Here is a 26,234-nt window from a genome sequence, read left to right on the forward strand (position 1 = left end):
CTTGCTCGAATCTTTCCCAGAAGCAAATTGTTGGGTCAGAGGAATTAACTTCTTAAGACTTTTCTCAAGTGCTGTTAAACTGTCCTTCAGAAACCTTGTATGAACATTCTAACCAGGTGTGGTGAATATCCTCTCAACCTGTTAAGGAGTTGAAACAAACTATCCTTGCATTACTTTGGTTACAAGCGAAGGAGAATTTAAACTAAGAACAATGTTATTTTAAAGGCAACAAAATAAGAAATTCAGATGAGACAAAGCAAAGAAAACTAGGATAGAAAGAGGAAATTTTCAAGTGAAAGAAGTAGAAAAATAAAAATAACCTACAGCAATCCACTCAGACAGAAATTCTAGAACAATGTCTATATTCTACTTGGTAAAATAGCTGCCCACAAGAAGAAAACAAAATTGGGGTTTGCGGAGGACAGTATGATTTATCTCAGACAGGCCAGGAACAGTGTCGTGGATTTTTAATCAAATTCTTTGCAGAGATTTGTGGACTAGATCAAAAGGGGGAAATAGTATCCAAATCTTTTGCAGCACTTTATACATTTGTTCAAATCATTAGCAAATTCTCCTGAGGAGGCCAAATCCATTTAAAGCTACATTTAAGACAAGCAACAGATTTTAAAAGGTAGGTAAGAAAAGAATTACAAAAAGCAGGATAAAGTCTTCAACAGGAGTAGGTTAAGCTGTCATTTTTAATTGCATTGTCTCTTCTTGTTGTTCACTAATTGGATCAAAAAGCTATTAGAGTTACAGGCACTAAAAAGTGACTCCTCTTGAAGAAACTCTAAACAATGAGATGACTCCACATTCCAAGTAACATGGGTTGGATTGAACATAAAATTTTAAGGAGGTCTATATCCTAAGAGTGGTTTTTTTTGAGACTGTATACTGTGGTTTATCTCTAAAAGGAGGAAGGTATGCATACACTGTTTCCATATCCATTTAGTTTTCATGGAAAGAAAGAGACCAGTTTTCTTACATTACCCATTTTGTGTATGAGAACACGAAGATTCAGAAAGGATAGGCGACATGACTCACCACAGTAGTCCCAATAGTGCACTATGGGGCTGCAATCAGAAATAACTCTACAGCAGCACTCTCCAGTAGAAATACAATGCAAACCAAATATGTAGTTGTTGCATTTAAAAAGTAAAAGAAACAGGTGAAATTAACTTTAATGTATTTTATTTTAGCACAATATACTCAGACTATTAACATATGACCAATGTAAAAATAAGATACTTCACATTAATTTTTGTCTTTTTAAAATTATTTATCTGAAAAGCAGAGTTACACAGAGAGAGAGAGAGAGATCTTCTGTCTACTTGTTCATCAGTTCATCCAGGGCAGGGTGAGGCTGAAGTCAGCAGCCAGGAGTCAGAAGCTTCATCCAGGTCTCTCAAGTACTTGGGTGATCTGCTGCTGCTTTCCGAGGTCCATTCAGGGAGCCAGATTGGAAGCTGGATTGGCTCATATGTGATGCCAGTGTTGCAGTCCCTTTTTTCATGCTGTCTTCACAATCCAATGTCTTTTACATGGACAGCCATCTAAATTTGCACTAGTGTCATTTCAAGCATAGAAGCGCATTTCAGTACTCAATAACCAGATGTGGGTAGTGGCCACCAAACTGGACAGCCCAGCTCTCAAGGTGTGGTACCCAGACCAGCAGCGTTAGCACACCTGACAACTTGTTACAAACTCAGATCCTTGGGCCTGGGTCCACATCCACCGAATCCAAACCTCGGGGGTGAGGTCTTGCAATCTGTGTGCCAGCAAGCCTTTCACTAAAGTTTGAGGACCACTGGTTTGGACAACTGTGTCTCCACCCCAAACAACAAACAGGGGACATCGTGACAGGCTAGCATTGAGGAGGAAGAGCCCCTTTCCGTGAGATAAGCGATTCTTGACTAAACGGAAGCTGGAGTTCTAGCATATGGAAAAGATTCTAGTGTTAGCTCTCATTCTGTTTCCTGGGACGATGGAACGAATTAGTAGACACAACTGAAACATGGCTTCTCATTTTGTTTAAGGAGAAAGAAAAAAAAAAGTCACCACTGTATACTATCATTTTGAGTTAGTTACTCAACTTTGCTTTCCTTCAATTTCCTCATTCACAAAATGGAGATGGTGTAATGTTAGTAAATTTTTCAAAAAGGGATTTTTTTTGTTTACAAAAATGACCGACATATTTTAAACTACAGCAAAAAGAAAAGAAGTGTGCAGGAAAGCAATGGTATAGATTTTGAGCATAGATGCAGGAGCTGATTCACTATATTTCTAAGAACGTGTGATTTGCTGAGAGGGAAGGATATAAGGTTCTTGCCAAAACCATTAAGAAGAACGACTCCGAACACGCCTTAAAGCAGAACTTTCAGTAAACAGGAATTACCTATAAAGAAAATCAGGAAGCCAACGTGTTTCTTTTTATGAAGTGACATCCTGCCATAGAAAAGCTGGATAGGAAATAAAGGCTGATGCACTCCCAGCTGTATACGAACCCGCCTATTATTTCATCAAGGAAAATCCGAGCAGACGCCCAGACTCAGTGGAGGGAAAAACACAGGAGAAACCAACGACAACCCACGGCTACAATTAGACATGATTTGGGGAAAATGCACAAAGAAACCTCTGCTCTGTGATTTCGAGTTCCCGGGTCGTCGCCCACCCCTGCCCTCGTTTAAGCAGCACTGGCTCCAGACTTTCGCCAGAAATGCGAATATGTGTGTCCACGAAAACGGGGGACCCACGGCAGAACCCGAGTTTCGTCTCCTCTTCTTTCGCGTCCTCTGTTGCGCGTTTCCAGGGCTCTCCGGGGCTTCTCCAGTTCGATCCGAGGAAGGGCTGCAGTCACCAGCCTAACGCTCCTCCGTCTTACCCCCCGCCCTCAAAGGGCAAGGCTCTCCCGCCGCAGGCTCCCGTGGTCTCGGAGGAGTGGCAGGTGCCAATCTGTAGTAGCACCTGCATTCCTCTGCAAAGCAGAAGCCGCGATTCCCACGGACGCTCTCCCGCCCTGATCTTCCCCTAACTCACAGCTCCCCAGTCTCTAAAACACACCCGCACCTCCTCCCGCGCACCCTCCCGCGCCCCCACCCCGCACGCACGCCGGGATGCCGCTGCCACAGTAACGCTCAACCCTCTCCGCGGCCCCACCCAGGGCCGTCCCGCCCCCTCCGCACACACCAATGGTTGAGGCTCGCATCTCCCACGGGGCCCTCTGATAGGACGGCGAGCCTTGCCACTCTCGGGGCCGCCCCCGCCCCCTGCTCGCTCCCCTCTGGAGCCCGAGGGCCGGAGCATCAGCGGGAGTCGCTGCGAGCAGCCGCGGCGGCGGCGCGTCTTTGCAGTTGCGCCATCTGTCAGGAGCGGAGCCGGCGGGGAGGGGGCTGCCGCGGGAGAGGAGGAGGGGTCGCCGCGAGACCAAGGCCTCCGAGACCCGCCCGCCGGCCGGCCGCGGGAACAGGGGCGAGGCTGCGCTTGGAGCCGTGCGTCCTCAGCCGCCCGGGTGCGGCGCTTCTCCCTGCGCGCCCAGGACTCTCCGGGCGCACACAAAGCCGCCGCCCGCGCCGCACCGCCCGGCGGCCGCCGCCCGCGCCAGGGAGGGATCGGGCCGCCGGGCCGGGGACCCCCGCCCCCCGGCGCCGCCCCCTCGGCGCTCTCGAGGGCCCACCCGGCAGCTGCCTGAGCCGCCAAGGCCGCGCCCGACCACGGCGAGGAGAGGACCATGTGAATGGACTCCGGAGCCTGGCGCCGCGCAGGTAAGCGGCCGCAGATGCGGCGCGGGGGGCCGCGGGATGCTGCGGGGACCCCCGGCCGCCGGCGCCCCCGCACAGCCGCCTCCGCCGCGGTGCCCGGCTGCTGGGCCGTGGCCACCGCCGCCTCCGGAGCGCCCAGCGGGGCAGCCGCGCGCGGGCGCGCGTGCGGGGGGTCTTCCCGCGGCCGAGCGAGGCCACCTCTGCGGGGCGCGGCCCCGAGGCAGCGTGGGGATGGGGCCCTTTCCTTGCCCGCGAGCGGGTGCCGTGTGAAAATCGGAATTGACCTGGGGGCGAGGCTAGCCCAGACTCCGCCCCCGCCCTCCTTTCGGGCCCCCCGCGGGAACCGGGCTGTGTGTGTTGTTTAATGTCGGGGATGATGTAATCACTTAATAATTGATGCCCCGTGCTGCTTCCCTCCCCACCCACCTCGGCCCCACTCCACCTCGCGGTCCCCGCCCTCGGGGCCGTCGCCTTCCCCTCGCGTCCTCAACCCACTCCTGGCACCTCCCGCGCTCCGCCATCCTCCCCTTCGCTCTGCCAGTGCCACCGCCGCCCGCCTTCCCTGTCCCCTCGCCTCCTGGACTCCCGGCCCCCCGGCCCCCACCCCTGCTGCTCCCTGGACCTCCTTTCTCCTCCCCTCCCGGCTCCCTAGCTGCATTTCCTCCCGACTTCCCTGGATCGATGGCTGTTTTTGTTTGGTCCCCTCCCCTCTCTTATCTCTGCGGCCACAGGCCAGGCCGAGGGGACTGGGCCAGAAAAGAGGCCACCCAGCCAAGGCCCAGGAGAGGATTTGCTGGGACTCACTGAGGAGAGGGATAATAAAATCACCCTTCTGGCTCCTCCTTCCCCCAATAAATCACCCAGACCCGCCGTGTGTGAGTGTGTGTGTGTGTGTGTGTGTGTGTGGCACAAAGAGCCCTTTCAGTGCATAGAGGAGACACACAAAGTACCCAAGGATAGGCACGATGCTTCTGGTTTCTCTTCCCCGGGGCTTCCCTTTCTTGCTTATGAAGCAGTCCATCTTCTCTCAAGAGTCTTTCTATCCACATTTACCAAAAAATAAATAAATAAATAAAAGCCCTCCAGATGCCGGCTGGCAGGTGCGGGCACTTTGGTGTATTCACAGACTTGCAGTGTTGACTGGCAGCTGCAGGATTTCTTAGATGTAAGAGGACAGTTATTCCAGCCTTCTTGAAGTTGCTTTACTCTTAAGGTCCCCACCTCCGTGTGTGCCCCCCCCCCCTTTGTGGGGTAGATAACTAAAAGCTGGGGTGGAAGGAATTTGGTGTGGGCTCAGAAGAATCTTGTTTCTGAATCAATGAAATTGGTGTTGACAAGCTGACTCTCTTCTTCGCAAGTCTCAAGCCACTGTCCTAATCTTTTGAAATGAGATCTTGTCTGCCCAGAGATGTTGTTTCACCCTTTTATTTAAGCAAGTACCTGAGAACATCAAAACATTGAATTGGCGTTGAGGAGACTGGAGACTGTCTCTTGCCTGCTTCACAGTAACCTTCAGACACCCACATCCTTCCTCTCACCACCCAAGTTACTGCAGTACTTTCCACCCTTCGTGTCTTTCTCCCCGGTCCCTGCCCCCTGGGTACCATGCTTTCAGATGGAGTCCTTGCAGCTTTTGGAGGAAGTGGTTTAACTACCTGAGCCTCTGCACAGGGGATGTAGATTCTTTTGAGTGAACTCTGATAAACCCTCTGATGTTCCTCTGAAAGAGGAAATGTTCATGTAAATCTGGGAGCTTTATATTCCATTCTGTAAGCCGCTCTGGCACTTATACACTTAGCTGATATCAAAATTTTGGTCTGGCCCGTTCATGGTCAAAAGCATGGCTCCTTAACTATTGTAAATAGCCGAACTATCTCAAGTTTATTCTTCAAGAATTTATTAGGGAAGAGCGGTTATGATTTGTTAAACATTTACTCCTGTACTTTCTAAGGATTTAAAAAGAAAAAGAAGCAATAGAGCTGGCCAGCACCATGGCTCACTTGGCTAATCCTCTGCCTGCGGCGTCAGCACCCCGGGTTCTAGTCCTGGTTGCCCCTCTTCCACTCCAGCTCTCTGCTGTGGCCCAGGAAGGCAGTGAGGATGGCCCAATTGCTTGGGTCCTGCACCCGCATGGGAGACCAGGAGGAAGCACCTGGCTCTTGGCTTTGGATTGCACAGCACACTGGCTGTGGCAGCCATTTGGGGGGTGAACCAACAGAAGGAAGACCTTTCTCTCTGTTTCTCTTTCTCTCACTGTCTAACTCTGCCTATCCAAAAAAAAAAAAAAAAAAAAAAAAAAAAAAAAAAAAAAAAAAAAAAAGGCAATAGAGCTAATGAGTAGATTGTATAGATTGTACAAAGGGTTGTTTGGTTCCAGACCCAAGAAGGAAAGGCAGTTCACCATAACCTTGTACTCTGTTGGCCAAGCTAGAGAGTTAATGATAAGGTTGAATGCAGACAAGTATGCACTCTCTCCTGGGACTTAAGTCTCCTGCCCCATTTGACTTGCCTGAAGTCCTGTTGTTTCTTCTACGAAGGCCTCTCCAACTTTGTTTCCAGGCTTTAGCAGCAGGCCTTACGTTTGTCATGTGTCCTTTTTCACCGTGAGTTGGTCAACACATGGAGGAAAAGAATCCCATCTTTCCTTATATCATTTCCTGCTGAGTTTTGCCTTGTGTTTTCATTTCACAGAGACAAATGTGACTTAGGTACTTGGTATACACTCAGCATCTGAATTAACAAGGCTCATGTTAGCAACAGTGACAAATAGGCCTGCAAACAGTGGCTGCAAAGTGAAGGATGTTTATTCTAGCTTGTGAATAGTCCAGAATGAGTGTTTCTGGCAATAGGTGGTTTTCCCCCTTGCAGTGATCCTGGGTCCCACACCCCTGTCCTGTGACGTTACCTTGCCACTGTAATCTGGTTCAGCTGATAGCAGAGGTGAAAGATTGGAAGGGAGTTATACCTGCTTTTAAAACATTTGGCCTGGAAGTGACACACATTATTTCTACTCACATTCTTTGTGTGAGGGCTAGTTATATGGCCACACAGTTGCAAAGGAGCCTGGGATATGTAGTTTAGCCATATACCCAGAAGAAAAAAGAACAAGAAAAAATATATTTTTGGTGAACAGCTTTGCACTGCCACTTAACCAGGCACATTCACTGCTCTCAAGAAGCTTACCACAGGCCAGTGTTGTGTAGTGGGTAAAACTGCTGCCTGTGACGCCGGCATTCATATGAGCGCCGATTAGCTCCTGGCTAATGGTTTGGGAAAAGCAGCAGAGGCTGGCCCTAGTGTTTGGGTCCCTGCTACCTACTTGGGAGACCGGGATGAAACTCCCTGGCTCCTGGCTTTGCGCTGGCCTAGCCCTGGCTGTTGCAGTCATTTGGGGGAGTGAACCAGTCAATGGAGGATCTCTCTCTCTCTCTGACTCTGATTTCAAATAAATATTTCAAATAAAATAAATCTTCAAAATAAAGAAGTTTATAGGCTGATGGGAATTAAATGGAAACCAAGAGCTGACACCCATCATTGCTTTTGTTCTTTTGATTTTAGAAGTCCAGATCTTTTCATCTTGAGCATGTTGGAAAAACTTTCTTTTTGTCTTGTTTCGAAGGGCCAATTCCTGCTCAACAGTTGTTTGCAACACAGTCATCTGGTGCTTCCTGTGTTGACTCTGATGTGGTTCTTTGACTCCAGAAGCACCTTTCTTGGCCTGGTTTTTTTAAATCTGGTGATTGTGTTGGCTTCCAGAGTGGCTAGGAGGGTAATGTGAAGTCACACACAGCCCTGCCTTCTCTTCCAGGGGTGGGGAACGGCTGGCCCATGGGCCCTATAAGCCTGTGAAATCATTTGGTCCGTCTCTGTCAAGACAACCGCAGGCTGGACTTGAAGTTCAATGCATCTACAGCAGGCTACTTTTGAAGTTGATTGTTTTTGTGGCCAGCAAGTGATGTTGTCAATGTCCAAGTGGCCCTTGGCAGGACAAAGCTTCCTCATCCCTGTATCAGATGGTGAAATTAAGCACAGGTGAGACTCCTTGTCCTGAGGCCTTGCAGCTTCTTAATGGGAAAGGCTGGAGGCGCTGTCAGCCCCCTCTTCACTCCCACCTGGCTTCCCTCCATCAGCAGCTGCCTGGACTCTTGGTGTCTCTGCATCCTGGCAAAGTCCATGGAGGACCCCGAAGAGTAGGGGAGCTGCCTGTGTCCTGGGTAGACCCTTTTCTCCACAGATCTCCACATTGTTGGAGCAATTCGGTCCCTAAGTGCCCATAATTAATAATGCACGTTTTTTCTATAAACACTTACTGTATTCATCTGTTCTGCCAACATTAGCTTAGTGTGCTGTTTTGTACAGGGCACGGGGGAGCTAGGGTGGTGGAAACGAGTGTTTCTGCGGGTCTTATTCTTCAGGAGCTCACCGGCTACTAGAGTAGTTAGAAAAACCAAATAATTGCTAACATTGGCTGAGCATTTGCTATGTGCTAAGCACCATTGAAGCTCTGATCTCAACAATAATGATTTGAAGTGGTTTCACTTAGAATCATTTTACAGATGGGAAATGGAAGCAATATGTTGAGTAAATAACCAGGATCCTACTAAGCAGCAGAGTCAGGATCCAGGCCCTGTTAGCTGGATTCCAAAACCCTTACCCTCAGCCACTGGTCGATATTCCAAATACTACGTGTGGGTATAATGATGATATCAATTATAAAATGTTATAACGCTGTGAGAGGAGAGGGGAAAACTCCATTGGAAATTGAGACTTCCTGTTGATGAAAAATGAACTTAAGGCCAAACTTAAAATAACAAAATATCCATCATTTCTGTTCAGACTTTCAGGTATTACCTCTCTGGTAAATGAAACAATGAAATAAAATTTTAAATTTTAGAAGGGGAAAACAAAGCATCTTGATACTGGAAATCATTTTACCCTGTGTGAGTCTTTGTTCTAAGCTCAGTCCTTCTGTGGTCCACACAGAAGCCTGTGTGAGTTTGTGACCTGTCTACACATTTGCTCACCCGGCTGTGTTCATCCACTGCATCGACCATTTTCCGGACATGGTGGCCCCAGATACGTCAGGAGCATAGAGAGGTCTGACTCGGCCCCCAAGGAACTTACCTGCTAGGTGGGCTGAGAAACAAGGACATCTCTGACCGCTATTACACATGCTGTGATTCTAGGGGCGCACATGGAGGGAAGCGTGAACCCAGTAGAGACGGGTGGGAGGAGGCAGGGGTGGGGGCAGACAGGCAGAGCAGCTGGAAGGCGAGTGTTGAGTGTTGTAGGAAGGCCACTGCCCCAGAAAGCACAGCCCAGAGGGTGCATGCGCAGACCTTTTGGGAAACTGCTGCTTGTTCAGGGCCAGTGGGGGTGGCAGAGAGGTAGACAAGGGAGAAGACACCGCTAGAGGAGAAATTGAGAAGATTCTTGTAAGTACTTTATCCTGAGTGCCATTTAAGAGTTGCGAGTGGAGCTGTAGCTTTGATCTGATCTGGGTTTTGTTGAGGATCACTGGCCACACTGTGGGCCCTTGACCTGAGGCGGGCAGGAGCAATGCAAGGAGGGTGGTTGTGGAAACAGAGGAACATGGTGAGGATCTGAATGGAAGGAATGGAGGTGCAAAGGGAGCAAAAAAGACAGCGAGGATGAGGCAGTTTATGGGGGAGGGGGCAGAAAGGGGTCTTTGGGAGGTTAGGAGGAGTCATGGAGACAAGCAGCACAGTGCGACAAGAGCAGGCAGGGTGTGTATGTGAGGACTTCTTCCTGCTCTCTGTAGACTGCCAGGTGGAAGCGTCTCCCAGGCTTTTGAGTAGGTGGGTCTGGAGTGAGGGAAGAGAACTAGGTCCCAACCATTGATCTGTTGAGAGCCAGTTACAAAACAGTGTGCAGCCATGGATGTGGATGAGATCACCCAGGCAGTGTGTAGGGTTGAAAGAGCAGGCAGGCGCAAGACTGAGCCCAGGGCCTGAGTAGGAGAGGTGCAGACAGAGTACTGGTGGGCTGGGGTGGGGTGGGGGGTAGGAGCAGTTAGCAGCTCAGAGTTAACAAGCTGAAGAATGAAAAGTGCAGTTGGATTTAGCTCCATCAATCTCAGAACCTGGCCAGAGCAGCATCAGGGGAATAAAGGGGTAGGAGTCTGGAAGTCTGCTGCTCCCCTAGACCAGGGCAGAAACAGGTGTCACAACCCGCAGAACATTCAGCCAGTGAGGGACCGCGTGTCGTAGAGTTTTTCTAGGGCAAGGACCATGGGGCCCAAGGGCTTGCCGATCATGTAGCCCAACATGCTCATTTTCCATGTGAGGAGGTTAACATGAATTCCAAAGTGGTTAGTGACTTGTCCAAGATGTCAGTCATCAGGCTTTGATCCTTTCACCCAGGTGAGAGATGAGGTTCAGGGGTAGGACACAGATATGATTGCTCTCCAGCTGTGTGAGCTGGTCCAAGAGACCTAATCTCTCTGTGCTCCCTCTCTTCGTCTTTAAAACGGGGATAATAGTTCCTAGAGTAGGGACCAGCACTGTGATGTAGCAGGTAAAGCTGCCGACTTTGATGCCACACAGGCACTGGTTCATGTCCCAGCTGTTCCACTTCCAATTCAGCTCCCTGCTAATGCCCCTGGGAAAGTAGTAGAGGATGGTCCAAGTACTTGGCCCCTGTGCCCATGTGAGAGACCTGGAAGGAGATCCTGGCTCCTAGCTTCAGTCTGGCTGTTGCTGCTCTCTGGGGGAGTGAATCAGCAGTTGGAAGATCCCTTTCTCTCCTTCTTTGTAACTCTACTTTCAAAATAAAATAATAAATAAATCTTAAATAAAAAAAGTAGTTCCTAGGATAGGAACCATTTTGAGGATTCATTGAGTTAATAAATGTGAAAGACTCAGGACAGTATCCACACATAGGAAAGGCTGGCTATTTGCTAGTTTGCTAGTGTGTTTTTTGTTCTTTTTTTTTTTTTTTTTTTTAAGATTTATTTAGTTATTTGAATGGCAGAGATACAGAAAGAGAAGGAGCAAGAGAGAGATATCTTCCATCCACTGGTTCACTCCCCAAATGGCTGCAGCAGCCAGGGCTGGGCCAAGCCGAAGCCAGGAGCCAGGAGCTTCTTCAGGGTCTCCCATATGGGTACAGGAGCATAAGCACTTGAGCCATCTTCCACTGCTTTCCCAGATGCATTAGCAGGGAGCTGGATTGGAAGTGGAGCAGCCAGGACTCCAACTGATGCCTATATGGGATGCTGGCACTGCAGGCGGAGGCTTAACCTTCTACACCACAGCACCAACCCCTTCTGCTGCTGTTGATGTATGTGTGAACACATGTGTATGTGCATATGCCCTCATAATGACACATACTGCAAAGTGTCTTCCAAAAGCTTATGAAAAAATTACAGGAGTTTCCAAATTTTTTTGCATTAAGATAAACTTTTTAAAGATTTTATTTATTTGAAAGGTAAAGTTATAGACAGGGAGAGGAAGAGCCAGAAAAGTCTTCCATCTGCTGGTTCACTCCCCAAATGGCCACAAGGCGGAGCTGGGCTGATCTGAAGCCAGGATCCAGGTGAGCCTCCCACAAGGGTGCAGGGGCCCAAGCACTTGGGCCATTTCTGCTTTCCCAGGCAGAAGAGCAGGAAGCTAGATTGGAAGTGGAACAGACAGCACTTGAACCAGCGTCCATATGGGATGCCAACACCTCATTCAGAGGCTTAACCTACTATGCCACAGCACTGGCCCCTAGACTTATCTTTTAATTCCATTCTTCATGAACTTTCTGAAGAGGGTATCTCTCATATATTCATATGTTGCTTAGGGAAAAAAGATGAAAATGTATTATGTATTTGTAAGGAAATTTGCAATGTCTTAGAAAGAGATTTGGGTGATTGTCCATTCTAGATTAAGAATTATTGAAAAGATGGGAAATTCATTTACATGGTATGATTGAAAACTGCATTTTTAAGCAAATCTTCCATCAAAAACGTGAAAGTAGTGGAAGCCTTACCAAATGGTCTCTTTGTTTTAGTCAGATACCCAGAATTTTCTCCAATTAGCAATGTAATCCCTTGAGTTTGACTTCAGAATGTCATCATGACTCTAAAGATAAGAGTGAACTCCAGTGTAAGAAAAAAACCCTGGGGTTATGACTTGGTTCCTATGAAAAAAGAGTGATTCGGTTTATTTGGAGGAACATAATCATTTTTGAGTGTTTTTAGTCGAGCAAATCTAATTTTTAGCTCCTAAAACACATAAGTAACCTGAACAGTATTTTCCAAATGGACTCGGAGGTGACATGCAGTACAGACAACTGAGGAATCCGTGGCACTTTGGACTTGATTAGAATGCAGCAATCCTAGAAAGGTATAAATTGAACTGGATTTATGGGCTAATAAAAACGTGGGAAGAAAAGATAATGCTCACTGACTCATGAAACTTTAACAACGTCCGTAAGACTCGGAGTTGTAATATCTGGACGAGAGCGTGGTCCCAGTCCCCTCAGCCTGCCACCCGAGTGGCCTGCTCCGCGCCTCTCTCTGGCCATGAAGCGGGACCCAGGTCTTCTTAGGAAGGAGAGGTCATGGCATATTCTGCCCTCATAAACACACAACCTCGAGCCGTACTGCTTGGTTTGGGCAGATACATATTGAGCCCCCTATTAACTGTAAAGTTTTTGGAAGAGAACATACTGTATGGTGAAGACCGTGCCATTGCTTGTTTTTGTTCAGAGAGCTTTTCTGGGGCCACTGGCATCTGGCTTTGTCTTCCCCCTCTCTCTGAGAGTATGAAAAAAACACTCAGCCAACCACAGCTACTCACCCTTCCCCAAAGACATCGGAGGAGTAGTAACCCCAGAGGACTGTGTTAAGTGCTTTATGCACGGTCACTTCTTTCATCCCAACAGCTCTGTGAGGGAGTTATTATTATCCCCATTAGTCAGATGGGAAGACCGAGGCTCAGGGAGCAGCTTGCCCATTGACAACAGCCAATTACTGGCCAAGCCTGAGCCCTGTGACCACCAAACTCACCCCTGCTCTTGTTCCTCGTTCCCTGCCTACTTGTGTTCCATCTAGTTCCTTCCACGGTGTCTGTTCATGGAGAAACCAAGGCACATTGACCCCACTGTGCAGCCTCACTGTTTCTGACAACTCCACTGGAGACTGGCTCCCTGGCAGCGGTCCCCTCACTCCTGCCTCTGGGCTCCTGTACCACTTGGTTTACCATCCCATCATCACACTCCTCCCCGCCTGGCCCTTGTCACTGACTTAGAAACTCTTTGCAGTTCGTGGACTGTGTCTTTACTTGTGGTTGGCTGACTGGGCAGCGCCACACCCAATGCCATATTGTGAGGTACTATCAGTATGTAGAAGATAAGCAAACTGGGGCATAGCCGTAAGTGACTCAGCCAGGGGCACACAGCTAGTGAGCAGCAGCTGGGATCTGCACCCAGGCTGTCTGCTTCCAGTGTCTCTGCTCTTCATCTAACTCTGCCCCTCCTCTCCAAGAGGGTGTGCACTGTCGGGGGGGAGACAGTGCCCAGTATGTGCTCGGGAAATTTCAGCCTCTTGTTCTGCCACTCACCTTGGCACAGTGACAGAGAATGCGAGGTGACTTCCACAAGTTCATGGACAATGACATTAAAAGATGAATTTGTTTTGGTGCAAGAAGGAAAAAAAAAAAAAAACAGCAAATCTTGAAATCCAAGCAGTTTTCCATGAACTTTTTGAAGGTCTGAGCCCATAATAAGAAGAGAGCTTTAGAGCAGTGGTTGCATTGCCATCCTGAGGATCCTATAGAATGCATGTTCCCAGGCCTTGTTCTGATTCAGGCGTGGGGTAGGCAGGCTTGAAGACATTGAAATCCTTTCAGTATCTGGGACCAGCAGTGAGAATGGAGCGGTTGAGAGGCAGCTTCTGGAAGACAGGGAATGAAGCAAGCATAGGGAGTCTGAGCTCCAGTGGTGGGAGCAGGTGGAAAAGAGGGAGAAGTTGCTAATCGGACTCCAGGGGAGCTGCAACCCGAGTGGAGGCCAGGGCTCAAAAGACCATCACAGCAAAACCCCTGCCTGCTTGGCTCTCAGCGGTTTCCAAGTAGCTGCTCCTCTGCACCGTGCTGCTGGGGTTTCATCTGATGAGGACATTTTTAGAGCTTCCATCTTTGGGGGACCCAGAAATAGTAGGTTTTTTCATTGAGTTGTGTAAGGATTCCATCTGCTTTATATTGAAAAGTAGGGCTTTAATGGAAAATTAGAGATGAGCCAGATCTCCTTTACCACAACAAAGCCCAAGGCACTTTTCCCAATCCTTTCTTCATGTAATGCCCAGAAAAAGTTACTGATTCGGTATTTCTGTGAAATCCTGCCCCATTTACATTCTGCTGAAGAGGTACATAACCACCAACAAATTCGATCATTTCCATACAAATGCTGTGTCTCTTCAGAAGCAGTAACAACTTCAAATAGTCTAAAATGTTATTTTTATTTCAATTTTATTTTCATTTTATCCCAGAAATGATGTGCTACGTGGCTTAGACTTAGGCACATACAAAGATACTTGCAAAAGTGCTGATTTCTGTTCATTGTTTCTCTTGTTGCCTTCTCAGGATTTTGGAGGACATCATCTTTCATTGTCCTGTGTATTTTCTTTATTCAGAAACTCAAACATGATACTTCGTTGTAAAACATGGTGCCTTGTTGCAAAACTCCAGAGTTACTGATCAACTCCAACATTCCATCATTCTCTATCTTCTACCCATGAAAATGTCCTTCTGTGGCTGTCCTTTGTGTATACCTTCACCTGCTCCATGTCCTCTCGCTATGTCATATCTTCAGGCTCTCCCACAGTTTGCAAATAATAGTTGTTTTACTCCCATACTTTCCTAGACTGAGTGAGGAATTGTTGATCCATGGCAAAACAGATAGGCAGTTGTTGTAGATACTGGTCTTTCTCCTTATCCCTTGGCTAGGAACCTGGTGAATAAGAGCAGAAAGACTGGATTCCTCAGCCTGGACTTATACAGTCTCCCATTCTTCCTTAGTCAACCTGGCTCACCTTCTCTCCCACTCTGCTAAGACCTGATGAGCCAGATATGCATTTGTTATCTCATTAGTGCAGAATATGCATCTGGCCTGATGCTTCTTTCCTTTTACAGTTCATTTGTGAAAGGCCGGCTGGAGTCTCACCTCTGGAAAGATTTCTCCCAGTCTCTTCATTCTCTTACATTGAACATTTGTACCTCTCAGTTGTTTCCTAATAAGTGACACTTTGCCTTGTAAGTTGACTATATACATGAAAAATCCAAGAATCAGAGTTTTTTGTTTTGTTTTGTTTTATTTTGTTTTATGATTGCCCAAGTTACTAATTTAGCTTAGACTAGAATCCAGGTCTCCTAGAAATACATATATATGGATCCTGTCTTCTCAAGAAACTGTGGGCCCTTTGCAAAAGTATTGTTTGCCACTCCCCCTTCTTGTCTTTCCACTTATGGCATGTAGAACAGCCATAAGGTGGATGCTTAGCAGATATTTAGACAGACCCTGGAGGCAGGGTAGTGGAATCTGCAGCCTGGGCATCTGCAATGCCTGGCTGGCATATTGCTGGACACTGAGCACCTGTAATATTCTGGTAGCACTTGATTTATTCTCCATGGATGCACATGATTTAAGTTTGATAACCACCCTAGAGTGTTTTAGGAACTGCCATTGTATTTTTTAAAAAGATTTATTTATTTATTTGAGAGGGAGAGAGAGAGGGGAGGGGATCTTGCATCTACTGGTTTACTCCCCAAATGTCCACAACAGCCAAGGCTGGGCCAGGCCAAAGCCAGGAGCCAGGGGCTTCATCTAGGTCTCCCATGTGGGTAGCAGGTGGCCCAAAGACTTGGACCATCTTCCACTGCCCTCCCAGTCACACCAGCAGGGAGCTGGAGCAGCAGGAAGTGGAGTAACTGGGACTCCAACCAGCACCCATATGGGATGCCAGCACTGCAGGTGACCACTTAACCCACTACGCCATAGCACCAGCCCGTGCCATTGTATTTTGTGAATGGTATATGTTTAAAGATCTTTTTTTTTTCAGAATTTGGAGCTTTTTGTTAAAAATTTGGGGTGACCAATGAAATAAGTTTTTTTTTTTTTTTTTGACAGGCAGAGTTAGACAGTGAGAGAGAGAGAGAGAGAGAGAGAGAGAGAAAGGTCTTCCTTTTTCCGTTGGTTCACCCCCCAAGTGGCTGCTACAGCTGGCACATTGTGGTCAGCATGATGCGCTGATCTGAAATCAGGAGCCAGGTGCTTCTCCTGGTCTCCCATGCGGGTGCAGGGCCCAAGGACCTGGGCCATCCTCCACTGCACTTCCCAGGCCACAGCAGAGTGCTGGACTGGAAGAGGAGCAACCAGGACAGAATCCAGCGCCCCAAGTGGGACTAGAACCCGGGGTGCCGGGGCTGCAGGCAGAGGATTAGCCTAGCGAGCCGCTGCGCCAGCCGAAAAAAGATATTTCTTTACCTTCTGCCATCGGGCTTTCATTAACCAGATTTTCACCATAGATAAATAATTCCAAGTTACTGATAGTGAAGAATGACAGAAAACGCAGAATGTTTCAAAGAATCTGGAGTAGACTGGATGAGTACAATAGTGAATGAGGGGAAAGGCGAGCGAAGCTGTGTGGACCTGAAAGCATGAGAAAGAAAAAGCAGGTCCTCTCTCCTTGTACACCTGCCCAGCTCTGACCACTCAAAGCAGTATTGAGCTGAGTTCCTCAGCCACACCCAACCCAACGTGGGTTCTGGGAATGCCTTCCTCGCTATGCATTCCTTTTGTTCACTTTGTATTAGCATCATCTGAAGAAGCCCCTTGGCTTGCAGAAGGGTTCTGTCTCAGACTTCAGGTCCTACAATGTAATGATTTCACATGACAATTCAGTGACAGCCTCTGTTTGCATGTCCTTCAAAAGGATGATTGAACAGACACTTCGGGAAATGTTTTCTTGAATCATTTCTTTAACAAAAGACACAACAGCCTCCAACAGGTAATGTTTGTCAGGCATTCATTTAGAGTCTTCTCAGCTACCTGTGAAAAGCTCATTAATGGCTTCCCCTGCCTCGTTCTCACATGGATGCCAGGTTTAATGGATCTGGGCCGGAGAGTGTTCTTATTAGAACACTTCCTGTGGTGGCAGACCAACCACTGCAGCTGGAGGTGGGTACGTGGTACTCACTGTTGTTTAAAATGCCATTGTAAGCTCTGGGAAGCGGTGGTGAGATTTTGTTCCCTGTTTATCCATGTACTGTCTGTGATGTAGATGTTTTTCCTGGCCCCTTCCCACTGCCACAGTCACCACCTTGCACTTTCCCCCATAGATGCCACCACTCCCTGTATTTCTGCAGTTTGTTCATCTGCAGCCACTTTCGTCTGTGTCAGCATCAGCACTGTCCATTCTCAGTATCAAGCTTCTAGAAGGCTGAAAGTGCACCTTGTGCCGTTTGCTATGTGCTGTGTAACACTACCTGAACTGTGCGCTTATTAAGTGCTTGTGGACCTCCATGTTGGGAGGTCTTTGATGTGTTTTTCAGTACTTCTTGAGTGAGATGCCTCCAAAGCAAACTTTCTTCAAGTAAGCTCTACATTGTGTTCCCTGCATTGATAGAGCCTATGAGTCGTGGCCCTGAATTTGGATTTTGGTTGTGCATAATGTTTGAGATTCTACTTTATGTCCCACTGCCTTGGGTGAAAAATGCAATGATCCTGCCTTCTAATCCTGCCTGCAAATATGGGCCAAAGCATAGATAACGTGCCACACCTTACCCTTCTTTCCCTATAAGTGAGGTTGACCACGTAACTTCCCCTTTCTTACTGTTATTCAACAGATTCTTGATTTCCAATGGTCAAGAGTTGGAGGCAGTTTACTTAGAGGCTGAGGATTTCTCTGTGGAGACCAGAGAGGGATGGTTGAGAGGAATCTGTAAGGACTGGGGTGGTATGGATGGAACTAGATACCTTTGGGGGTGCCAGGAGCCCCTGCTTAGTGTATTCATGCCTGTGAACCAAGGAGGTTAGTACTTGGAAAACCCAAGCATTACTGTACCTGGGCCCAACATGCCCAGGGTGAAGAGTCCAGCACATGAAAGTGCTGGAATCCTCCATCTGGGGCACCCCAGGCAAGCCCCACCACCTTCCCTGATCCTCAGGTTTCTGTGGAAGCTCTGTTTCCAGGGAGTGGCGCACCCTGGCCCCCGCCACCCCCACAGCAGCACTGACAGGTACTCATTTGAGACCCAGACCTGCCACTATAGGGGATGGGGGGACTCTTGCCCTGTGTTCTCCACCAGAGTACCCACCTCGCTTAGTGCCCTCCTGAGTGGGCTAGGACGTGGGGAGATGATCTGCTAGAGAGAGAGAGGTGTCAGGGAGAAAGGGATGCACGTAGAGAAGGAAGTGGGGTGAGCTCTGATAAGCGAAGAGTTACCCAGGGTGTTTTCTGCCGCTGCTGCAACAAATTCCCACCAACTGGATGGCTTAAAACAACAGAGAATGCTCTCAGAGTTCTGGAAGGCGGAAGTCAAAGTGTTATCAGGTTGGTTCCTTCTTGAGGCCCTGAGCGAAAATCTGTCCCTGCCTCTTTCCTGGTTTCTTGTGGCCACCGGATGTTTGTTGGCTTCCCGTTCTTACTGTAGACAGCACTGTGGTCTCTGCCTCCACCTTCACGTGGTGTTTTCCTCTCTTACGGGAGACACTTGTCACTGTAGTAAGGATCCACCCTACTACAGGATGATCTGATCTTAAGATCCTTAATTACAACTGCAAAGCAACTTTCTCCAAGTCACATCCACAGGACCCAGAGAGCTGTGTTTTTGAGGAGAGGGTGACCATTCAGCCAAGGGATAAAAGTAGTAGGGAGAGGAAAAGATCAGGAAGGTGTTTATAAGGCTGAATGTCAACTAGATAGCAGGCACGGTGCGATTGTAACCATCACTGTGAGGTAGAAGAGGATACAGTGAAATTTGCATATGAGAAGGGAGAAATTTTACAAGTGGAATGTCCTGGAATGTTCCAGCAAAATTGGAGGCAGAACCATCATCTGAGGTTGGAGACATTTGGAAAAGAGGGTTGGACAATCTAGAAAAGGTACAAAGATCCACAAAACTCTAGGATAGGTGGATGGAAAGTGTTACAGACTCAGGCTCCATTGGGAAACTCCCAGGGCTTTTTAATAGTTCTCTTTAGCTCAATTTTGTGACTTTGCCCAGTAATACTTGTCACTTTTAGAGTGGAAAATTTGACCCTGCAGTGACTTGGAGTTAGGAATTGGATTGAATAGTCAAGCAAATAGGATGTTCCAAGAGACTATAGAAAATGTCAGTTGAATCCGCAGAAAGTAGGGTTCAGGCTAGACGGGGAGTGAGCTTGGATTGAGGGCAAAAGGGGAAGTGAGGAAGGGTCTGAGGCCTCGAGGATGTGACCGGCACAGAGGAGGAGAGACAAATGTGAGGAGGCCCTGGCTGAGGAAACCCAGGGGATCGGAGTTCCAGAATCATGCCAAGCCCGGCAGCTTCCTGCTAAGTGGGTCTCCCCTCAGCCTTAGAGCTGAAGAATTCATGAGACTGAAGCTAGAGCTCCCTTTTGCCCTTGGTTCATATATGTTCAAATATGGCACCTCTGGAAGAATGGCATGTCCATGTGTCGCACTTAACGTTCTGAAAGTCCCAGATGAGTGTTCTCGGAGCTCTGAGACCTAGCCTTGTGAGCAGCTGGCTGGTGAGAGTAATATTTTGAACGGGTATTGTACTGACTTTCCCTTCCTCCTAGTTCTTGTTGCCCTGGGAGTCTCCCCTATTGAGACTAAGGATTCCATGACTTCAGGGGGAGGATAGAGCATGGCCAAGGACAAGGAAGACATTGTTCAGCTTCTGACATCTGAAACAGGCCTTTCAGGCAGGTTTCAGAGAGCAGAGTTAGCCCAGGCCTTCATTTAAAATAGGCAAGCTTTGCTAGAAGAGAAACAATTTGTGGATTCCAAGGAGCTCCATCTCAGAAGACCTGGCACATATTGCACGCTAAGCTTTGCAGGAGAGAGGCTGCTGGGGTTTCTGTTGGCCCAGGAAGGAGAAAATGCCTTGCTAGGTTGGTGGAAGAAACTGGCAGATTCAGAGTCTAGAGTTGAGAACTGGACACTGTCACCTGTAGCCAGTGTCAGCTCCCCAGGGCTTCTGCCTGAGGAGTCAGTGAGAAGCCAGAAGCCTCAGGTGGGTGGTGGAGCCCTTGCACCCTGCTGTACCTCTAGAAGAAAGCCACCTTGAAGTGCGCCCTGCAGTGATGTGTGCAGGCCCTGAGCTGGTGTCCTCTGCCAGTTCCCCAGTGTCTGCACGTGGCTCAGGGGAATTCCCAACAGGCCCACTTGCTGCCTTGGGCAGAGGCAGAGGTACTGAAAGGCCTGGGGTCAGAAAAGAGAAGAGGCAGAACCCAGCAGGCGCTGTCTCTCCCCTAGAAATTGGATGGGATCATGGGCACGGGTGCTGCCTAGCCCCAGCGGGTTACTGATGAGCTACGTCAGCAGAGCCAGGCCAACACCCAAAGCCAAAGGAGACAGGGAGGACAGGGAAGGGAACACAAGTTGGACGTGAGTTTAATTTGACTAATTGCCCTGAGTCAACTGAAGTTTTAAATCCGAAGAGACTAAATTATCTGAAAATAGCCAGTGACCAAAAACAAGTTGAATTCAAACATGGAAAAAGAAAGTGACATCTTTTATTTTTAAGATTTATTTATTTATTTGAAAGTCAGAGTTACACAGAAAGAGAAGAGGCAGAGAGAGAGAGAGAGAGAGAGAGAGAGAGAGAGGTCTTCCATCCACTGGTTCACTCCCTAATTGGCCACAACGGGTAGAGCTGCACCGATCCGAAGCCAGAAGCCAGGAGCTTCTTCTGGGTTTCCCACGCAGGTGCAGGGGCCCAAGGACTTGGGCCATCTTGTACTGCTTTCCCAGGCTATAGCAGAGAGCTAGATTGGAAGTGGAACAGCTGGGTCTCAAACCGGCACCCATATGGGATGGCTGCGCTTCAGCCAGGGCGTTAATCCACTGCGCCACAGCGCTGGCCCCAAAGCGACATCTTTTTTTTTTTTTTTTTTTTTTTTTTTTTTACAGGCTGAGTTAGGCAGTGAGAAAGAGACAGAGAGAAAGGTCTTCCTTCCATTGGTTCACCCCCCAAATGGCTGCCACGGTCGGCACGCAGCACCAATCCAAAGCCAGGAGCCAGGTGCTTCCTCCTGGTCTCCCATGTGGGTGCAGAGGCCCAAGCACTTGGGCCATCCTCCACTGCCTTTCCAGGCCACAGCAGAGAGGTGGACTGGAAGAGGAGCAACTGGGACAGAACCGGCGCCCCAACCAGGACTAGAACCCAGAGTGCCGGTGCCGCAGGCAAAGGATTAGCCCAGTGAGCCACGGCGCCAGCCAGTGACATCTTTTATGTGTAGTTGAGTTGTACCTACACATTTCAGACCTGCTGCACTGTATTTGGGAAATATATACAGATGTATCTGTATGTATGTGTGTGTGTGTGTATATATATATATATATAATTTTCATTTTATTTGAAAGGCAGAGAGACAGAGACAGAGAGATCTTCCATCTACTGCTTTACTTCTCAAATGCCCACAACAGCCAGGTACAGGCTGGGTGTCCCTCGTGTGTGGCAAGGAACTCAAAAACTTGAACTGCTTTCTGCTGCCTCCCTGCATACACAGTGGCAGTAAGTTAGATTGGAAACCCGGCAGTGGGACTCAAACCCAGAGGCTCAAATATGGAGATGTAGGCATCCCCAGTGGCCACTTAACCTCTAGGCCAAGCACCTGCCCCTGGGCTGTATTCTTATTTGGGGGAAGGGGAAGCACTTGCTTATATTCTTATAGCATACTATCTTTTCCTTTGAGTGAATCATGGCTTAATATGGCTGTATTAGGTTCATTTTTAGTGAAGAAGTAGGAAGTTCTCTCTTCTCGAGGGCCAGTGTTGGCCACCTGATGTTTATGAGTGTACTGGGGTGATCTTCTTGTTTAGTTGCAGCTCAAGTGCCCTGGGAGGAGGGACCCCAGTGGCCCTGGGGCATCGGGCTAGTGGGAAGCATTCTCTGTGGTGATGCTGGACACCAGAGATGCATTTCTATTGCACATGATCCTTCAGTCACCTATTTTAAAGGTAACAGGGTGAGTACTAGAGATTGTGTCCCTAAACATGAGGGGAGACACTCTTCCTTTCAGTTCAGTCCTCGTGTACTAAATAAAGCCTCAGTTTATGAAAGGACTCATTTCCAAGTATAATTGCTAAGCAGTTACAGAACACTCAGCTGACAGAGGGGGGGCCTTTTATCTGCATTTCATCTGTCTTTAACTCCCTTAGGAGGGTGTTGCTGCATCTAAGAGGATGGAGAAACCTGTCTTTTGAAATCCCTAGTAACAGTGGAAGGGAGAGCTCTTGGTCTGCTCTAGAAGTGTGCCTTGGCTGCGGTGTGTGGTAGGGTGAGGTCAGGGAGTTGCCGATCTGGGTACTGCAAATGTATTTTCCTTCCAGATTACTGTGATACTCTGAGCGAATCTAATCAAAAGTGCATCTTATATCACTTCTTGTCCTTTTGGCTAAGATCAAGTGTAAAAGTGTATCTTATATTTGCTCTTGTCTGTCAGTGGAAACCAAGAGAGAGATGGGGGACCATGTAGTTTAAATGGAAAGGAATTACTATATAAAATTACAGAATTTTAAAAAATATTGATATATTAACGGGCAGATTTTAAAATATTCTAGACCGATGAAGCAGCTCCCTTTAAAATCTTTTCACAAATTAATTGTCTAAAACTTAAAAGTATTCATTTAACTAGATATAAAAAATATCTTTATTGGTTTAAGTGAGTATTAATAAGCGCATAAGACTGATTTTTGGTATATATTACTCATTTTAAGTTTTTTATTCATGTCTCATACTCGTGACATTGACTTTTTTTAAAGATTTATCTGTTTATTTGAAAATCAGAGTTACACAGAGAGAGAAGGAGAGGCAGAGAGAGAAATCGGTCTTCCATCTGCTGGTTCACTCCCCAGTTGGCCACAACGACCCGAGCTGCACTGATCCAAAGCCAGGAGTCAGGAGCTTCCTCCAGGTCTCCCATGTGGGTGCAGGGGCTCAAGGACTTGGGCCATCTTGTACTGTTTTCCCAGGCCATAGCAGAGAACTGGATCGAAAGTGGAGCATCTGGGTCCCGAACCGGCGCCATATGGGATGCTAGCACTGCAGGGGGTGGCTTTACCCACTATGCCACAGCGCCTGCCTCAACGCTGATAAAGAATAAATTGTTTTTAGTTTTCTCTAAAGGCATCTGCAATCCCTTCAAATTTTTATTTGTAGATGGGTATTTGCATGCATATGCACAAGATTTCTAACTTAGGAATAGCTCTTTCTACAGGTAGGAAGTCTGTGCTAAGCTCAGAACAAATTCTGCTGAATGGAGGCTCTTTGAGAATGCTTTCACATTGAAATGTGTAAATATTTATGCCCAAATACTTTCACAAGTCCTTTTCACTCATGCGGAATTCTTATCTTTGACAAACATTTTTACAAGACAAAACTTATGAAAGTATATTGCTCTTAGAGTCCTTTTGGGTGTCTTGTGGGCATGCAACATCATAGTCTGCTCACTCTGATGGAGAACATATATATATATTGAACTAAACCTAGGTGCTCCACCAAAAAACTGCCACAAGTGAAGATGTTACAAAACTTCATAATGTAATTTTGGAATAACCCTGGATACTGTTCAGGTTTTTATCACTTAATGTGTCCAGTTCCTCCTTCACTGTTACTGTGCTAGATTTCAACATCTCTTGTTTATAAGCTTTATTTTCCATGACTGCCATTGGCTCAAGCTTTCAAAAGCCAAAGTATTTTGGTGTTTCACCCGCTGATTGGATTAAAGACTTCTAACTGGTTCAGAACAGAATGTACTCAAACTTCAGAGGCTTTGTGTAGCATAGAATTATAGCACACTCAAATTGACTTTGAGAGTCATTTCTTAAACATGTCTTAAACTAAGTTGGTGGATGATGACATGTGGCAAAATAGAAGGCATGCATTGTGTGTGTTTTGTATTCAATATTGACTTTGTCCCCAAACTCCAGTTAAATTTTTTGAATGGGTGTATATAAAACTATTTGTCAGTTTCTCTCTTTTTTTAAAAAAAATTATGTATTTGCTTTTATTTGAAAGAGAGAGAGACAGAGACAGATATCCCACCTGTAGTTCGTTCCCCAGATGCTCACAACAGCCAGGGCTGACCCAGGTTCAAGTCAAGAGCCTAGAACTCCATCCAGATCTCCCACCTGTGTGGCGAGGAGGACCCAAGTGCTTGAGTCATCACCTGTTGCCTTCCAGGGTGCACAGCAGCAAGCTGGAATCAGTGGAGAGCCAGAATGTGAGCTCCTGCAGGAGTCCCAAATAGTGTCTTTACACTGCACCGGACACCTGCCTCACTCTTTTTCCGTTTCTACATCTGCACTTTCTTTTGTACTTGTTAGAATATTGTCACTTGTGTTTGAATGCAGTTAAGAATGGTGCATGTACCGTTCCAAATTCTAAGTAACTCTCTACTCCATAGGTTTCTTGAGTTCATGAAAAGATTGTTTTTTAACATCACAGAATTTGTATTTGTATCATCACTACAAAAATTCATCTCCTAATGAACTTGCTACTATTTATGGTGGCATTTCCCATAACTTGAGATGTTTTACCTCTACTGAGTGGACTTCCACAAGCTTTAGTTTGGTCCTATGAAATAGATGAAAAAGGAAATCAAACCATGATTTGAATTAATTGACTTTCTGTTTAAATACCTGATAATACTTACAGGAAACTGGAATCATTTAACCGTGGAGTTTTTTTCTGCTGCTGCTGAAACTGGTGTATGAAAGTGATCACTTCTCTTTTGCATATGCACAAAGAAACCTGGATTCAAAAATAAACAAAATCAGTTTACATCAGGGATGGGGATCATCTGAACTCCAGGCTGTGTAAGGCCTGTAAAATAATTTGGTCTGGCCCTACCAAGGCAGCAGCAGGGGAGACTCAAAATTCTAAGTTGATAATTTTGTATGGCCCATTAATGATCTTATAAATATCCAAATGGCCCTTGGCAGAAAAAAGTTTCCCCATCCCTATTTTTCTGTTTTTAAAATTTATTTATTTATTTGAAAGGCAGAGAGGGAGAGAGAGATCTTCTACCATTGGTTCACTCCTCAGATGCCTATAACAGTGGGAACTGGGTAAGGCTGAAGCCGAGAGCCAGGAATTGAGAACCCAATCCAGGTCTCCCATGTGGGTGGCAGGGAACCAACTACTTAAGGTATTACTACTGCCTCCCAGGGTACACACTGGCAGGAAGCAGGAAGTGGGAGTAGAGCCAAACCTCAAAGCCAGGCACTCTGATACAGGATGTGCACGTCCCAGGCCATGTTTTAACCATGACGGCAAACAGCCACTCCAGCAAAATCACTTTGGAACAACAGTCATTTGATTTAGAAGGAAAGTCGTGTTTACCAGAGTGCTTTTCGTGAACCCTCTGCAGCTGCGTCTGTTCAGTTGTCATCCTTAGCACAGTGTCACTGCAGCATCTGATAGCTCTGGGAGCTGTTGCTGACGCTGTTCTAGCAGGTGTGTGAGTTGTGCTCTGTGTAGTCAGGGATGTCACTGCTGCTCCCGTAGTGGAGGGTGAATATCAACTGTTTTGTCTGAGTTAACGTTCGTCATAAGCTTTCCTGAAAAGCAGAAATTCGGTACTAATTTTAGTTCATTGCTACTGAAAGGGAAATTGCATAATAAAATAAATAGTGTGTCTTTGAATAAATGACAAAACCATTGTAATGAGAATGTTCAGACAGTTCCTTAGAAGATCCATAGCAGATTTGTGTCCTGTTGTTTTATTTCCTGTAGACCGTAGCCTGTAACCGTCTGTTTCCCACTCACTCTTTTGACTGGTGTTCTGTGCATCTCAGGCTGCAGCATGGGTCAAGGCACCACTGCTCAGCCACCTGGTGTATGGCGGGGGCTGCTGTGGGGACTACTTTGCCCACTACCAGTCAGCACTGAGTGGAGTTAGCTGCCCATCACTGCTCATGCCCAAGTGCTCTTTGTTTTCTTGGTGAGCATTCCCCATGTAATTCTTGAAAGGTTGGCTCTCCATATGTCAAGACTGGAAAAGGACAGGAAAGAGATGAATCGCCATAGGTCGTCTTGCAGATTGAATGTTAAGGTGAATATTTCCTTCAGTGTACCATCGACTCACACATTGATTGGTAGGCATGACTGTGATAGAAGCTGCAGGTACAAAGTGGAGGTTACAAAACCCAAATGTTGATTTGCACAATGAAACATCCTGGGCAAACTTAGTACGCTGACCAGTGGCAGGGCAACAGGAGTAAACCAGTGCTTTCGTGAGCAAGGGAAGGTGTTCCAT

At 47.1% G+C, this 26,234-nt stretch overlaps 1 protein-coding gene across 2 annotated transcripts in view; it reads left to right on the forward strand.

Moving 5' to 3' along the window:
• Positions 1 to 3,307: 3,307 nt before the first annotated feature.
• FYN (FYN proto-oncogene, Src family tyrosine kinase) overlaps positions 3,308 to 26,234 on the forward strand; it is a 222,732-nt gene continuing 199,805 nt past the window's right edge. For both annotated transcript variants that reach the window (XM_008263382.4, XM_002714927.5), the window contains exon 1: positions 3,308 to 3,761. The gene's annotated coding sequence lies outside the window, so the exon portion shown is untranslated. The remainder of the gene's footprint in view (positions 3,762 to 26,234) is intronic.

Source organism: Oryctolagus cuniculus, chromosome 5, assembly GCF_964237555.1.
Source record: "Oryctolagus cuniculus chromosome 5, mOryCun1.1, whole genome shotgun sequence".
NCBI classification, from domain to species: domain Eukaryota; kingdom Metazoa; phylum Chordata; class Mammalia; order Lagomorpha; family Leporidae; genus Oryctolagus; species Oryctolagus cuniculus.